Below are 16,789 nucleotides of genomic sequence, written 5' to 3' on the forward strand. Positions count from 1 at the left end.
AATACAATCAAGAAGACTTTGGAGGTGGCCAAGGTAGAGGAAGAACGGGTCAAAGATGAAAATGAAGGTTGATACGATTTTAAATGAATATGAAGATCTTTCTTGAACTAAATTTAAGTTTATGGGGAAGTATTAGAAGTTAAATTTAATTTAGTAGAAGTATAGGATGAAAATCCATTTGATTTGTGAAAATCAGTGAAAACCTTATGTAACATCGTTTTTTTTGTCTTTTTTTTTTCACATGCAATATATATTGTTGCATTTAATATAAAACATTGAAAACTAAAAAAAAAATGTTTTGTTATTTTTTAATATTTTTTCACCAATTTTTATATATGTTTTCAGGATAGAGAAAAAATTATATTCATATTTACATTTTTTATTAACTTTAACTGTTGGATCACAAGATTCAAATTTTAATTAAAAATATGTGGTTGAGAATGAGTTTCTAGAGTTTTCACAAATCAAGTGTAACCTAACCCTAATTTAGTATTAGTATATCTACCTATTCTAATAAAAGAAAATAATTGTGACACGTGTCATCACCATGTTTAATCTAATAATTTTTTTCCCACCAAAACTTCTTCACTTTTATATCTTATAAATTAAGATATTTAATTATAATTAACTAGATTTTATCCCCCGTATTATGAGGGTTGTTTTACATTTTCGTGTTCAATATTTATATATATCTATTTGGATTTTAATTTTATTTATTGTAAGAAAGCTAATAATTAATATACTTGAGATTTGATGATGAAATGGTTTCACAAATAAGTGATATATTATAATCCGGTTTAAAAGTTACCTGGGTTTGGTGATACTCATTACCCGTTTATTTTCTTTATTATAAAATTGTTTCTTAATTATAAATAATATCTTTTTTTCAAATAAAATAGAATATTAATTTTTAGTATATCCCTGGTTTATAGGATTTTAATATCAAATATTTTATGAGATTAATTTTTAATATAATGAGATGTTATAATCCGTTTAAGAGCTATCTGGGTTTGGTGAGACCTTTACCCGTGAATTCGGGTCAAATGTGTGAGAAGCCTTCATTTACAAATAAAGCAATCTGACGGCTTGAGAGAATGGTTGTTTTACATTTTTCCTTTTTAATATTTATTTTTGGGATTTTAATTTTCTTTATTGTAAGAAAGTTAATAATATACTTAGGGTTCGATGATTAAAGAGTTTCATAAATAAATGATATGTTATAACCCGTTTAAAAGCTATCTGGATTTGGTGACACATGACCCGCTTATGTTTTTTACTATAAAATCGTTTATTAATTATAAATAATATCTTTTTCTTTTTAAATTGGATATTAAATTTTAGTATATCCCTATTTTATAGGATTTTCACATCAAATAATTGGTAAGATTAATTTTTAATTTAATGAGATGTTATAACCCGTTTAAGAGCTATCTGGTTTTGGTAAGACCTATACCCATGAATTTGGGTTAAATCAATGAGAGACATCCATTTAAAAATTAAGCAATTTGGTGGTTTCAATAAAAGGGGGGAGCGACCACATCGCGACACGTAGGATTTTAAGATTTTGGTTTATATATATTATAGATATATATTTTCTATATATAAGTTAGATAAATCTTATATTTAAATACAAAATTCAGTTATAAAAGTCAACCTAAGTTTCTATATCATCTTCAAATTTAAGTTGTTTTTATTTTATATAAAATCAAATTTATTTAACTAATATAATTTATTTCAGTAAACAAAAAGATTAGTTTGTTAATAACATACAATAATCATATTACAATAGTAAAACAAATGAAAACATTATATTATTAGATTTAAATAGTTTCATTTTGGGTTCTCATAGTGTTTCTTGGAGTTTAACAATATTTGTTTGATTTTATTTTCATTACTTTGATTTTGAATATGTTTTGACAAGTTTGCTTATTATTTGATTAATATGATTATTAGGGATTTTTTTTAATTGATTCGTACTTAATTCTCATCTTGAATGTGTTTTTATCTTAATTGAATGGTTTTATTGTTGTTTTCATGTTGTGAAGTTGGGTAGAATAAGCTAAGCTACATAGTTAACTAAAAGGAAACAAGTCGAAAATAATCCAAAATATGTATTTAAGTGTACAAGTACCTTTTAATGTTTTCTATGAAAAAAAATTACTTTGTAGTGTTATATTTAGCACATTATTTGCGGACACTATGTTATTTTTAAAATTTATTTGGTAGGTTCCACTAATTTTGATTTCAATGACATAATTGGTATTTAGTTTTAAAATTTCAATAATAAGAATAAGAAATATATATGTAATATATTTTTTTGGCACACATTATATACTTATTGATTAATTTTATTTATAAATTTATTATTTAGATCATCCCGTGTAATACACGGGATCTAAAACTAGTAATACAATATATGTAAATATTATGTGATGTGTCATACTTGGCAATGTTAGGTACGCAGTGACAGTTAAAGTCACCGATAGCCATGGTATTTATCGTTAATCTCTTAATTGTCTTCGTTAGTTAAACACTCCCTACTTGTTTGTGTATAAATACGGATCGTGGGTTAAAGTATTTGAAGTTATTAATTTGAAATATGAAATTTAGCGTAATTAATGTCAAGAAACATTTGTGGTTCGCATTCATTTGATTTCCATCTTTGATTGCCAACATTTTCCACATTCCACCATGCATAAAAGGCTTTATGCAAGCGCCTTCAAGGGCTGATGCGCTAATAAGCACACATGATTCCTTTTAAATCCTCATCTAGTTTTCCACTATAATTTTTGAAGGTCACGTATCTAACGCACACTAAGATATATTTTATCTCATTAGTTAGCAGGGTTGACGGGTCATGTGAGTTTTCTGATAACCAGGGCTGGCTGGAGGGTGGCGCCGGTTAGACCGTCGGCCGGGACACGTAAATTTTAGGGGCCAAAATTTTTTTATCTATATTTTTTATATATACATTTAAAAATATAAAACTTATAAAATATGAATTGCTTTTTATCATCTTATAATTATTTGGCTCGAAATTATATTTTATCCACAATCCATTTAATTAAGTTTAAATTATTAGGCCCAAACTAAAACTAAAAACTAAAAAAAATTAAATAAAAACCCTATGCAAAATAAAAGAAATAGCGATCGATGAAATTTCTCTTTGGTTATTTCCTTCTTTGCGAATGCTGAACAACGACCAACCTAGCCGACCACCACTGTTGGTTCGTTGTTAACCACCAGGTTCCTCCACGCTTGTCCAAGCTAGCCACGAATGACCAAGCTATTTTTTTTTCCAATGTTAGGACTTAGGAGAGTTTCATGAATCAGTGGTTAATCGTTAATTATTACGGTATTTGATTTTAATAATATATTTTTCTATGTTTAGTGTTATAACATTAAGCCTCATTTAAAAAAAAATAGATTATATATTTCGTTACTTGTTAAGGCTATGGGCCTTTTTTTTCCGACTCAGCCGAGGTATTTAAATTCTCGGAGACGGCCCTACTGATAACATGTTCTCATATGTATAGAAAAAAAAACCTTTAAACATATTTTGATCGATCTTCATCCTCAAGATTGATTTAGCCAATATATGATGATATGGTGGAGGTACGTATGTATGGTTTTGAGAATAATCTTGAGGATGATAAGATACATAAAACAAGAACCATTTGTCGAAGAAAAACTAAACCACACAATAAAGTTTTCCTTATCCATACCGATAGGGATATGAAGAAACACTAACCAGACCCCGGACAGATTACTGGTAACCTGGGGGTTAGATATTTCCCACGAGGGGTTAGACCCTGAGAAGATGGTTCTTCTGATAACCTGCAAAACAGACACCGTGAGCTTGTCACTGAGAAGGGGGGGGGGGGTTCCTCCTTGTGACCACCCTCCGGCGTGAGAATCAGACTAGATTGCTCTTTAAATATAAAAGTATATTAAGAGATTGCTAGAGCAGATATCAGGTATAATATGATGATATAAGATGAGATAAGATAGTCATACCATTTGTGGTATTTATAGCCGAAGGTAGGTTTCCAAGGAGGTGTGGCCGGCTGCAACAGTATTCCTGTTCCACCAACAGTAGCCTACGCACGTGCCCTGCTGGTAGTTGGTGGGTAGGCAGCGGCTGATAGCGACCAGGCCTGCTGTATACTATTCCTTTTCCACCAACTGCCGGCTACGCACGTGGTATGACAAGAGTTGGTGAGTAGGCAGCGGCTAATAGTGACATACAGTGTAGGAGCATGCTGCTCGCCATACTGTTGTCCATAAGCTGTCGTATCTTTAGTCAGATCTTTTTCCCATACCTCGTCAGGTACAGTACAGAAGATCTTCCCGTATCGTACGGACTGGCTTATTTGGGCGGGAGTATTCCCCCTCCCGCCCTTGTGCGGGATTGTTCCCGGCTTCGCTCATTCCTTCAGGTGACACTGAATGATTGAGAGCTAAGTGCCTTGTGCGTGTAGCCTTGCTGCGCGGGTGGCCTTCCCTAATGGCTTGTATCCGAGGCTGCGGGGACAGGCGGAGTCCTTCACCATTGGGAGGCATTTCCTGCGGGAACAGCTTGCGTACTGCGCGTAAGGACGTCACGTCTCTGAGCATGGTTGGTCCTGCGGATCCAGTTGGTTTCTGCGCAGACGTCCCTGTTTAAGGTGAGTCTTGCGGGTCCAACTGGGCTCTGCTGGGACCTACCTCTTCAAGTCCCCCCAGTCCAATGTTCTTCTCATGCATGTTTAATAAAGTGAGGTGAACTTTTGGACTTAAGCAAAGGGTTTTGAAAAGGGTTTTTTAAGGTTTTCCATGGGGATTCTTCCCGCGGAAGTCCTTGTCACTTGCAGAAATTCCCGAGTTTCCTGCTTGGTCTTTGGGTATGATGCGGGTAGGTCTATAACCTCCTCGCAAGTCAGGAGTGTTGAGTCCCACTTGTGTGGATTCTCCATGAGGTTTTGGTAGTTTTGAACATAGTGATCAATTATGTTAAAACCACCAATTCCATCCTGGAGCTTCAAACAACGTAGTTCTCGACGTTCCCGCTATGCGGGGATGTTATTTCCGTTTCCGCAAGCATTGCCCAGAAGATCCTTCTTGGTTTCAATTCCCAGCGGAGCGCTAGGTATGTGAAGGGTTTTGCCTTAACACTGTACCAGCGCTCGTCTTACGGTTACTTTACTTCCAAGGTATTCCTGGCGTCAATTCCCTGCGGGTGCTAGGTATGTGAAGGGTTTTGCCTTTACACTGTACCCGCACCCGTCTTATAGTTACTTGGTTGCCAAGGAATATTTGGCTTCAATTCCCTGCGGGTGCTAGGTATGTGAAGGGTTTTGCCTTTACACTGTACCCGCATCCGTCTTACGGTTACTTGTTCGCCAAGGTTTACTTGGCTTCAATTCCCTGCGGGTGCTAGGTATGTGATGGGTTTTGCCTTTACACTGTACCCGCATCCGTCTTACGGTTACTTGTTCGCCAAGGTTTTACTTGGCTTCAATTCCCTGCGGGTGCTAGGTATGTGAAGGGTTTTGCCTTTACACTGTACCCGCATCCGTCTTACGGTTACTTGTTTGCCAAGGTAAGGGGTATTTTCCCGCTTACTTTTTAATATTTTTAAATTTTGAATTTTGAAATTCGAAAGGTTGGTGGAGAGATAGGAACAGTCCAAACCTCTGAAACGTCGTGCGACGGTTTCTTCTGACTGTGTCAGGATGTGCAGGAAGTTATGGTGACGTGACAGTACATGGTCATTCCAGACGCTTTTTCAGGCGCGTGGGCGCGATTTTTCGGGCGCGTGGCCGCGAAATTAATGGTACGCGTCCTGTCAACAGCTGTTGCCAGCTTGCTTTTTGCCACGTGTCATAGTTTCATTGCACCTTCGATTTCTCTCTCCTCCGCATTAAATTCATCGTATTAATTGCGATTAGTATATAAAGGGGGAGAGGGCTCTTTGTAATCCACACTTTCACCCTTCTCTTCTTCTTCTTAGCGATTTCCGGCAAATACTCACCTTTTCAGGCAAGCATTTTCCCGAAATCGTTTTCTTCTTTCTGCAAGATGTCTTCACGTGATCTCGAGTCTACAGCCGATGACAAGAGTACTGCTGGCGAGTGCCAGTGTGCTCTGCCCGGCGATCTGTACCGGTATGTTGTCAGGAAGTTCATGCTCGATCCTCTCGAGCCTGAGTTTCCTGAACCCCATCAGACCGTGTACGATGCCCCCAGAGGCAAGATCGGGGTTTATGCAGCATTCTTTGTCTATGGGAATCTTAGGTTCCCATTGACAAAGTTTGTTTACCGTGTCCTTGAAAGGCACGGTGTTCATTTGACCGAGCTGCACCCTATGGCGGTCGCCAAGATTCGCCACTTCGAGTGGGTGTGCCGGATTTTGGGCATCGAGCCCCATGTTGACCGCCTGATGACCTTCTACACTTGGAGGTGCATCCAGGGGTGGTATACCCTGACAACCCGTATCAAGGGTTTGAAGATTTGCGCTACCGAGCGCAGTCTTCGCGCGTGGAAGCGGGAGTTCTTCTTTATCTCCGCTCGCGCCATTCCCCTTGCCATGAAGTTTAAGAATGGGCAAGCTCTCCCAAGCCTTCACGCCTCCAACTACCAGGAGGCGGAATGGTTTTCGAGGATATCTCGGATCCAATCTCCGGTTTACCGGTTTGCGGAGTCCGGGATGGTCATGTTGGGGATGAGCCGGGTCTGGAAGGCGGCGGACGCGCAGAAGGTTCCGATCGTTCTCGAATACGGTTCGAACTCTGTTCCTTACGGTATGCTTTCTTTCCTTTTGTTGATTTTAAATTTCTTCTAACTTTTTCCCTGTTTATTTCAGAGGGGAACGACCTGAAGTCGCTCATTAACCCGCGGGAGGCTGACGGTCCCGTACGGATGGGTACTCGCGCTCTTGACGAGAACGAGTTGCCCATCCTCGAACAAACTGCGGATCGGTTCGTGGAGGTCTATCCGCTAGGCCATGAGATCCTTAGCGCCAGGCGGCCAGGTAAGGCGCTCTTCAACCCTCGACCTCTCAATGTTGAAACCTCTGCTGGAATTCCTCTAATCGTCTGTTCTGATGAGGAATCCGCAGATGGTCCTCCGTTGGTGCGGAAGAAGAAGGCTGCCGGCGGGAAGGGAAAGGAGAAGGTGGCCTCCACTGCCGATCCGGTGCCTCTGTCTGACTCGGAGACTGAGAGCGAAGAGGTGGCGGGGAATCCCGGTGGTGATAAGACCACGGCTCCGGAGGTTGCGACTGTCACCTCCGGAGAGCCCAAGAAGACGACGGTGACCGGCGCAAAGAGGCCGGCTCCATCGGGTTCATCCCCGCCCGTCCGTACTTTCAGGCTCAAGAAAACCCGTAAGTACAACTTCAGCTTTTATCTTCATAGCTTTATCCTTTTTAACACTTTTCTTCTTTACGCAGGCGTGGATGTTGACGCATTCCAGGGTGGAGCGCAGAGGAGTACCTCTCCGCCGATGACGGTAGGCTTGGTCAGCCTACCTGAGGCGTCGACCCAGGCGCCTGCGCCTGCTCCCGCTGGTTCAGTTGCTCACTCCTTTGAGCCGACTGTTCCAGCCGAGATGACGTCACCGCCGGCCGTGAGTGCGATTTTTACAGCATCCTTCACCGAGCCGGCGGTTACTATTGCTGCGGATTCTGCGGCAGCGACTGCGGCGGCTACTACCATGCCCCCGCCACCGGCAACGATGGCCGGTCCATCAGGTACGCATGGGGGTTCTCGCCTATCTTTGCCACCTTCCCATCTGCCTGACCTTTTGGATGGGTTTCCTTTGGGTTCAGGTGATGGGTTCGGCGGCTATCGGCCTGTTATAGACCCTACAGGTGCGTAGGGTTCCTTTGGCCCTTTTTCACTTATATATTTTTTATCATCTTTTCCTAACTGCTTTTTGTTTTCTGCAGTGTCGGATTCCAATGAAGTGTATGTTCCGCGATGGAACATACGCCGAGGAACAACCCTTCGTACCCCTGTGGAGTGCGTGGAATGGGCTCGTCACGCTGCTCCCAGTGGTGCGTTGGGGGAAGCCATGGCTAGCTACCAGGAGGGTAGGCTAAGCAATGAGCTTTGGGTTCTCCTCGCCCGGATGCACCCGCGCGTCGAGCTGCTTTGTCGTGAAAACGACAAGTTAAAAGCAGCTCGCGCTAAAGAAGTAGCTCAGGCGCGGGCTATCCGGGAGGAGAACCAAAAACTCTCCGCAACGGCTGCGGAGAAGGAGAAGGCCTTCAAGGCCCTTGAGGTTGAAGTTCAGGCTCGACTCGAGGCCCGTTCCAAGGCTGCCCAAGCTGTTAACGAACAGCTTCGGCTGGCTAAGGAAACTGCGAGGAATGCAACCGAGAGGGCCACCAAGGCTGAAGCTGTTGCTGAGCCTCTACGCGTGGAGAATGAAGAGCTTAAAGCAAAATTAGAGGCTCTCCAGCAGGCTCATGATGCCTTGGCAATGGAGGATGCTAAGAAGCTTCAAGAAATCCTGGACCAGAGGGGGGTGCTTGACCATACCGAGCGTAAGCTAAAGGGCGTCGAAGAGGCTGCGGCTAAAGAGGTGTTGCTTGCCAACCTCAACAAGAGTGAAGCCGAACGCGCCCGTAACGAAGCTCAAGCTGCCCCCAAGAAGCTCTGGCTGCCAAGGAATGGTTTCTTCGAGAAGCGTTGTCTCAGGTATGTTTTCATGTCTTTACGCTTTTCTTTGTAAATAGAAAAGGTTTGACACTTGTATATTTTCTTTTGTAGGTTGTGCATCGGATCTTCTCAGAGACATCTTACGACAATGCTATGAGCGCAGCCCTCAACGCTTCTCACGAGGATGGGGAAAAGGCCGGCTTTCTGCTTGGTCTAGGGTTCGTTGAGAAAGGCATCCCGCCTTCCAACTTCCCTTTATTCGATGTAGATACCGAAGCTGTATACGACCAAGCAGTAAATCAATACGCCGCCTTCCCGCATCCAGTGGTGGAGAAGGTGAATGAAGTTGCTGCTGCTGATGACGGGCTAGCTATCCTCAGAGCTTTCCTTGAACTGCCACGCTCTACTGATGGGGCTGGTCCAAGTGGAAGTGGCCCTGAAGCCTGATCCTGAAGATCCCTTCCCGCTGCTAGGATAGATATAGTTGTATAGATTTACTATCTTGTAGGCGGGTAGTTACCCGGCCATTCTTGTAACGAATATTTATGAAATATAAATCTTTTGTGCGGGTAAGACCGTTTCTTTTATTGGATTCCTTGCTTTATAAACGTTATATGACTTGCATACTTTAGTTTAAATTAGCAATTTTTCAAGTGTTTAGAATAAGTTAACCTTTGAACGTGGTAGATAATAGGTGTGAAGTTTTGCTTCCTCCTTAGTGATTGTGCGGGTAGGACCGTCACTTACACTTAGTAGGATGGCTAAACTTTACCCATATCTGACCTGCGTGTAGGTTTTCCTCATCTTTTGAGGATAAGTTAACCTTTGAACGTGGTTGATAATAGGTGTGAAGTTTTGCTTCCTCTTTCATGATTGTGCGGGTAGCACCGTCACTTGCACTTAGTAAGATGGCTAAACTTTACCCATATCTGACCTGCGTGTAGGTTTTCCTCATCCTTTGAGGATAAGTTAACCTTTGAACGTGGTTGATAATAGGTGTGAAGTTTTGCTTCCTCTTTCGTGATTGTGCGGGTAGAACCGTCACTTGCACTTAGTAGGATGGCTAAACTTTACCCATATCTGACCTGCGTGTAGGTTTTCCTCATCCTTTTAAGAATTTTGTTTTGAACCGTTCGACGCGCGGTTGTCAATAGGTTAGTGTTCAGTTTCCTTTCATGATTCATGCGGATAGACCGGCACTTTCATTTAATGGGATGTCTGAACTTTTCCCCTTCAACTGACCTGCGTGAAGGTTTGCCGTTTTTTGGGTTTATGCGGGTTTTGCCGCCTTCCCCAGCCAACGTCTTTTCACGTAATTATGCGGTGAAAACCGGCATATTAGTGTTGAATAAATTAACCGTTCGACGCGCGGTTGTCAATAGGTTAGTGTTCAGTTCCCTTTTTCATGATTCATGCGGATAGACCGGCACTTTCATTTAATGGGATAACTGAACTTTTCCCCTTCAACTGACCTGCGTGAAGGTTTGTCGTTTTTTAGGTTTATGCAGGTTTTGCCGCCTTCCCCATGCAACGACTTTTCACGTAATTATGCGGTGAAAACCGGCATATTAGTGTTGATAGTTCATAAAAATGTAAATGTAAAATCATCAGCGTCAATGTTTTAAGGAGAATCATTTCCATTAGAAGTGGCTCTTGGCCTTTTCTTTACAAATTTGGAATTGATTTACATGCAAACTGTGTAAATGAGCTCCCTTCCATGTTGTTGGGATGGGAGTGCCATCGAGCCGATACGCACCTGGTTCGGGATCTCGTTCTTTACGCAGCATGTAGTCTCCACCTTGAAGCTGGAATTTTATTCGTGTTTCCCCCAGCTGGGGTTCTACACGCATCAGCCTGCTCAGCGTTCATTGCGCCACGAGGTGCGCAAGCGTCCCATCTCTGACGAATGCTTCGACCATGTCCTTCACGTCTATGCATTCTTCGGTGGTGTGGCCTTTTGTCCTGTGAAAGTCACAGTACTTGCTCCGATCAGCATTGTGACGATGTCGGATTATTTGAGGCTTTGGCCATGGGAGCTCCTCGGTGGCGAATATCTCGGTGACGCTTTTGGTGAGCGGCGTCCATCTGGAGTTCTTGGACTGTATGTTATCCCTTCCGCCTAACCGATGCTGCAAGCCGGATGAGTTGTCAAAGTTTACCCTTGACTGCCAAATGCCTAGCTTTCGCTTTTTGTTTAATCGGGCGGTGAGAACGTTGTCCTCTCTTGTTTTCTGGGTGTAGAGGTTTGTGCTCTGTGGGAGATCTCTACCCAGTTGCTTCTCCGTTTCCGTAAAGCGTTTAGCTGCTGTCATGATGGCATCCCATGTGGATGGCATGCCATCTTTACCTGTTAAGGTGCGGATAAGCTCTGGGTCGTTCGCGCCCTGTATGAAAGCAGCGCGAACAAGATCTTCGCTAATGTTACCCAGACTCAGCTTCTTCGAGTTGAAGCGAGTGATGAAGTCCAGCAAAGATTCATCTGTCTCTCGAACGCATTTGAGGATTGTCCATTGCTCCTCTGTATACTTTCTTTGCTGGCTGAAGTGCTGGCTAAACTTCTGTTGGAAGTCTGCCCAGTCGTAGATGTGGTTGACCGGTAGACGATCGAACCACGCTCTAGCAGCCCCAACCAGTGTCATTTGGAACATGTAACACCACGTAGGTTCCGTCCAACTACTGACGGTTGCCCCCGCTATGAATCTGTTCAAATGATCATCGGGGTCAGATATACCATCATATGTGCCTATGCTTGACATTTGTTTGGCACTTTTTGGGGCGATTGCTTCCGCAATGTCCCTTGAAAACTTGGACGTTCCCGCATTTGCAACGTTTGGTCTGAACGTTTTGGAGAAGTCTCGTGGACTTCCACCTGTGCTTTTTGGTTTGAAGGCTTGTCCAAAATGCCTTTTCGGTTGGGATTCTGTTTCCTTACGCTTCCCTTTTGCCCTATGGCGAGGGTTCGCGTCGGAGTCGGATTCCTCCGAGTCATCCTCCAAGTATTCGAATTCGTCGGCCTGTTGTACGGAACGCAAGCGTTCGTCCAACTCAGCCTGGAATTCCTTTTGTCGTGCCTCCGCCCATGCCTTAACTTCATCGAGAGTTTGGCGGGGGAATCTTCGTTTCTCAAACTGGGTATCGGTGGATCCCAGTAGGCGATCATTTACTGCACTTGCCCCAGCATGAGTAACTGGGGTAGTGTTCGTAAAATTTACTTCACTTGCCCCGGCTTGGGTAACCGGGGTAGTGTTTGTAAAAACTGTGTTGCCGGTATTCCCCCCAGTAGCTGGGGTTGTGGTTACCGGAATTTCTCTAACCATCTTTGTAGAAGTTTGAAAAAACTGGAGAAAAATGTAGTTCTAGCTTTATGCACGGATGGCGCCAATGAAGAAACACTAACCAGACCCCGGACAGATTACTGGTAACCTGGGGGTTAGATATTTCCCACGAGGGGTTAGACCCTGAGAAGATGGTTCTTCTGATAACCTGCAAAACAGACACCGTGAGCTTGTCACTGAGAAGGGGGGGGGGGGTTCCTCCTTGTGACCACCCTCCGGCGTGAGAATCAGACTAGATTGCTCTTTAAATATAAAAGTATATTAAGAGATTGCTAGAGCAGATATCAGGTATAATATGATGATATAAGATGAGATAAGATAGTCATACCATTTGTGGTATTTATAGCCGAAGGTAGGTTTCTAAGGAGGTGTGGCCGGCTGCAACAATATTCCTGTTCCACCAACAGTAGCCTACGCACGTGCCCTGCTGGTAGTTGGTGGGTAGGCAGCGGCTGATAGCGACCAGGCCTGCTGTATACTATTCCTTTTCCACCAACTGCCGGCTACGCACGTGGTATGACAAGAGTTGGTGAGTAGGCAGCGGCTAATAGTGACATACAGTGTAGGAGCATGCTGCTCGTCATACTGTTGTCCATAAGCTGTCGTATCTTTAGTCAGATCTTTTTCCCATACCTCGTCAGGTACAGTACAGAAGATCTTCCCGTATCGTACGGACTGGCTTATTTGGGCGGGAGTATTCCCCCTCCCGCCCTTGTGCGGGATTGTTCCCGGCTTCGCTCATTCCTTCAGGTGACACTGAATGATTGAGAGCTAAGTGCCTTGTGCGTGTAGCCTTGCTGCGCGAGTGGCCTTCCCTAATGGCTTGTATCCGAGGCTGCGGGGACAGGCGGAGTCCTTCACCATTGGGAGGCATTTCCTGCGGGAACAGCTTGCGTACTGCGCGTAAGGACGTCACGTCTCTGAGCATGGTTGGTCCTGCGGATCCAGTTGGTTTCTGCGCAGACGTCCCTGTTTAAGGTGAGTCTTGCGGGTCCAACTGGGCTCTGCTGGGACCTACCTCTTCAGGATATATGCACTATTCAACTGGCATCTCGGTTATCAACAGAAGAAAAAAAATGATAATTACACAGTAGGAAATGACATTATTTTGTCACGCTAATCTATATATGTTTACTGTTTAGTGACCAGATTAATAATATTTAATAATAAACCAAAAATATATAGTTTGCATTTGAAATCTAAAGGGGAAAAAAAACAAGAATACAAAGTAAAAAACAACTAAACATGTCACAAGACATAGTTACCATACTGTTTTGAACAAAAAGGTATACACAAACACATACATTTCCAAACCACATTAAACCCTTATTACATTGAAAATATGCACCATGACCAGCTAAACCAAACGATCACGATGATTCATATCGTGCATCAACGCAATTCCGCCCTTGTCTCAAGATAAGACTCATCCTCTTCAGCCAAATAAGAAAAGTACCCCTTGTTATCTGGATTCCTAATTGAACAGTGCGCACGAATTTCGCCTTTTCCACCTGTCAACACTTCCAGTTGTCCCATTTTGATCATAGCTTCCACAAACTTGTCAAAAAACAACTTCTCATCATGTGCAAAACTCTCCACAATTGGTCTAGTCACTTCATGAGTATACAAATCTTGATCCGAGGTAAAAAGCCCTTGTCGGTTCATTAAATCCACAAAGTACTTATTATCAAACTTATTTGGAGAGAGTATGTCTAAGACAGTGGTGGCATTGGTGGTGTTGGTGGGACAAACCTCTTTGAGTCCATGAGCAAATGTTTTTTCCATCGTGGGGTCTTGGGTGGGATAGAGACGTTCGGCGAAGGATGAGCAGTGGCTAAGACCGATAGTGTGGCCACCACATCGGTCGGGGTGAGGTTTTTGGTTGCGAGGGCGGAGAGGATGGTGGAAGCGTTGCTTGTTGGGGCTGGAAGGTTGACTAGTGTTGCGTTTTCAGTGGCAAATGATAGACCATCTTTTCTGCCTAATGGAACATCATATTTTGGTCCACCGGACTATAATAACATAAGAACACACCATAAAACAAGATTATTTTGGTTTTCAATAAATCGTTAAAAAGAATAAATCGTTAAATAACTTTTGTAAAACATGTGGGTTAGAAAAGAAAAAGTATTATCGAATACTTAACTTAGGTTGAAGAGTTTTGCACGTACTTTATTAAAGTCACTCAAATATACTTCTCTTTAAAAATGATTCAACTTTGGTTATGTATTATTTTTTTAGGTATATAATTTTATGTATTTTTTTCTTATTCATGTTTAATTTTAAAATTAAGTGAACTAAATAAAAATATATAAATCTAGTTTGTTATTTAATAGTTTTTAACTTTATATTATCTACAGCAATCATAATAAGTATACAAATAGCTAACTACTGGCAGTGTCTGTAAGAAAATGGTATGAAATACCTACAACAACCCTATATCGTATTTTTTTTTTCACTAGAATAATTTATAAAATATTATTAAGGGAATTTTTTCTTTACCATAATCTCCAACTTCAAGTTAAAGAGAAAAACATAATTAGTAAATATTAAATCGGTTCATATATTTTCGTTTTGTTGCTTCATTTCTAAACGCTTTAACACATGAAAAAAGAAAATTAAGACCGGAACACCAAATGAGTATAGAAAAACAACAAAGAACGATTTTAATGAAAAACTTAGGGATCCAATAAATTTAGAGGTAAAATATTTACCAGATGAACAGCATCACGAGCTGCAAGAGCAACAATATCAGAACAAGACACAACTCTCCCGCATTCTCTATGTACTAGGCTTCGCAGTTCTTCGATGATGTCGAATGCCTCTTTTCTTAGACTTTGGTTAGGAGGTGCGGTTTGTTCACTTGGACCACCATGAGATCCATCAAGCAACACAGAACCATCACAACCCTACATTCACCAAATAAAACGTAAGTACTAATTAATACAAAACAACTAAACAAGCACATGCCTATATATGATGATTACATATTGCTTTATAAATTGTAATTATTAACCATTTGTACCTGAACAAAGCAATCGTGGAAGTGAAGTCGAAGCAAGCCTGCGGCTTGACCGATGTCATCCTTAAACACTTTCTTAAGATGTTTTCGAACAATTTTTTCGACTTTGTGGCATGTTTTATGGTGATAATCCCATGATAATCCTTTTACAATCGGTGCCGAGTAATCGGCTTCTGATACCTGAAGAAGAGTGGAGAAGATTAAGAGAATAGAGAAGACCAAAAACAAAGAGGCTGAAGAAGAAGAAACTGCCATGGGTGAAAGAATTTGAGTTGTTGAAGGATAAGAAGAAGGTGGTGTGGTTGAAAAGCAAATATTGGAATAATACTTATAGGGAAATAGTGGATTAACCAAGACAATGTTTTGCAAATTGGGCGGCTCGATATTATTTTGAAAACTTTTTAGAAAAGTGAAATTTCTAAGATGTAAGATTTAGATCATTCTTTTTTTGTTTACCACATAACTGTTAAGATGGCAAACTAGCTAGGACCGAGTGTTATAGAAGGGCATTCACTGAGCGTCATGTATGCATAGGAGCATTTTCTAACCGCTTTATAATGGTATAATTGAAAACACAGTTATTATTTTAACTTCTTTATTTAAAAAGATGCGCCCATAACACCTAGTCTAAAATACGTTAATACTATTAAAGTAAAAGCTGTTGATTTTAAATACATTTTAACGTATTAATTTTACTTTAAAACCAAATTAATGTTTAGAAGTATAAAAGTAAACGGCTTAAAATTTACAACCAAGTGGCCTAGTAGTAAAGGACAAAAGTGTATTCCCTCGTTTGAGGCTTGTAGTAAATTTAGATTGGAGTAGACTGGAATTATAATAGGCATAAAAAATAATTGACTTAAAAATTCGATAAAACCACACTCTTCTTCTTTTAGGTTTAATCATAAATGTAAATGTTTTGATACGAAAAAATAAAGGTTAGAATTAAGAACTAAAGAACGGTTCAAGAAAAGTGGATATCAGGATATGCATGCATGCCTTGGTTTGAATAGCTTTTTTTCAGTGACTATTATTTTATAAACATTAGGTAGGTGAGAATATGACCAATGAAAAGGTGGCCATATGCAAATAAAATAGACTTTCGTAGTTTAAATAACACCAAATTATGTAAGCAAAGCAAACTACTCCATTCAAGTCGCTCTAGGTCTTCTTGGTGAATTCAACCAAATTATTGGAGGCCTAAACTTTATAAATTATATAATTTCTAAAAGGGTATCAATTATCAAAAGCTATATAGATGTAACAAAATACATAACACCTTTAAATATCTTTAAGAATTAGATTAATTATTGATTTTGTTATTTTGATCATAACCAATTAACCAACTCTCATGACTACCAGGAAACCACAAGTAATGTGATTATAGGGTAATTGGGCTGGTATGGCTAAATCATAAAACAACATATTAGAATTTAGAAGATCATTGGATATTTAGGAATTTAACATCATGCATTACATATAAGATAAATTTTATTAATGGGCAGATCGATTTGTTGCTTATTCGTTAAATGATTTTCTTGTTGTTAGTAAATGTTTTCTTCTAATAGTTAAATTCATTAACCACGAAACCAATCATGGTTCATAAAATTATCATCTTTTAATCAGATAACATGACGCAATTTTTTTTTCTTACCTACAAGACAAGATTATAACATATATTCATATATCATGATAGCTGTTTCTTGTTGCTAATAAAACAATATATCATATATATGCATTATGCACTATAATAACAATTAACAGGCAACAATATTCTCACAATAACCA

General features: G+C 40.8%; 1 pseudogene across 1 annotated transcript; it reads right to left on the bottom strand.

The window, feature by feature from the left end:
- Positions 1-13,371: 13,371 nt before the first annotated feature.
- Positions 13,372-15,336, bottom strand: LOC143587970 (peroxidase 12-like; annotated as a pseudogene). The gene is made up of 3 exons (XR_013145003.1): positions 15,005-15,336; positions 14,694-14,888; positions 13,372-13,991 (listed from the first exon to the last, which is right to left on the bottom strand). The product of XR_013145003.1 is annotated as a peroxidase 12-like (transcript).
- Between the last annotated feature and the right edge of the window lie 1,453 nt (positions 15,337-16,789).

Source organism: Bidens hawaiensis, unplaced genomic scaffold (genome assembly GCF_021521415.1).
Source record: "Bidens hawaiensis isolate Kalapana, Puna unplaced genomic scaffold, B.hawaiensis_p1.1 tig00035932_1, whole genome shotgun sequence".
In the NCBI taxonomy this organism is placed as follows: Eukaryota; Viridiplantae; Streptophyta; class Magnoliopsida; order Asterales; family Asteraceae; genus Bidens; species Bidens hawaiensis.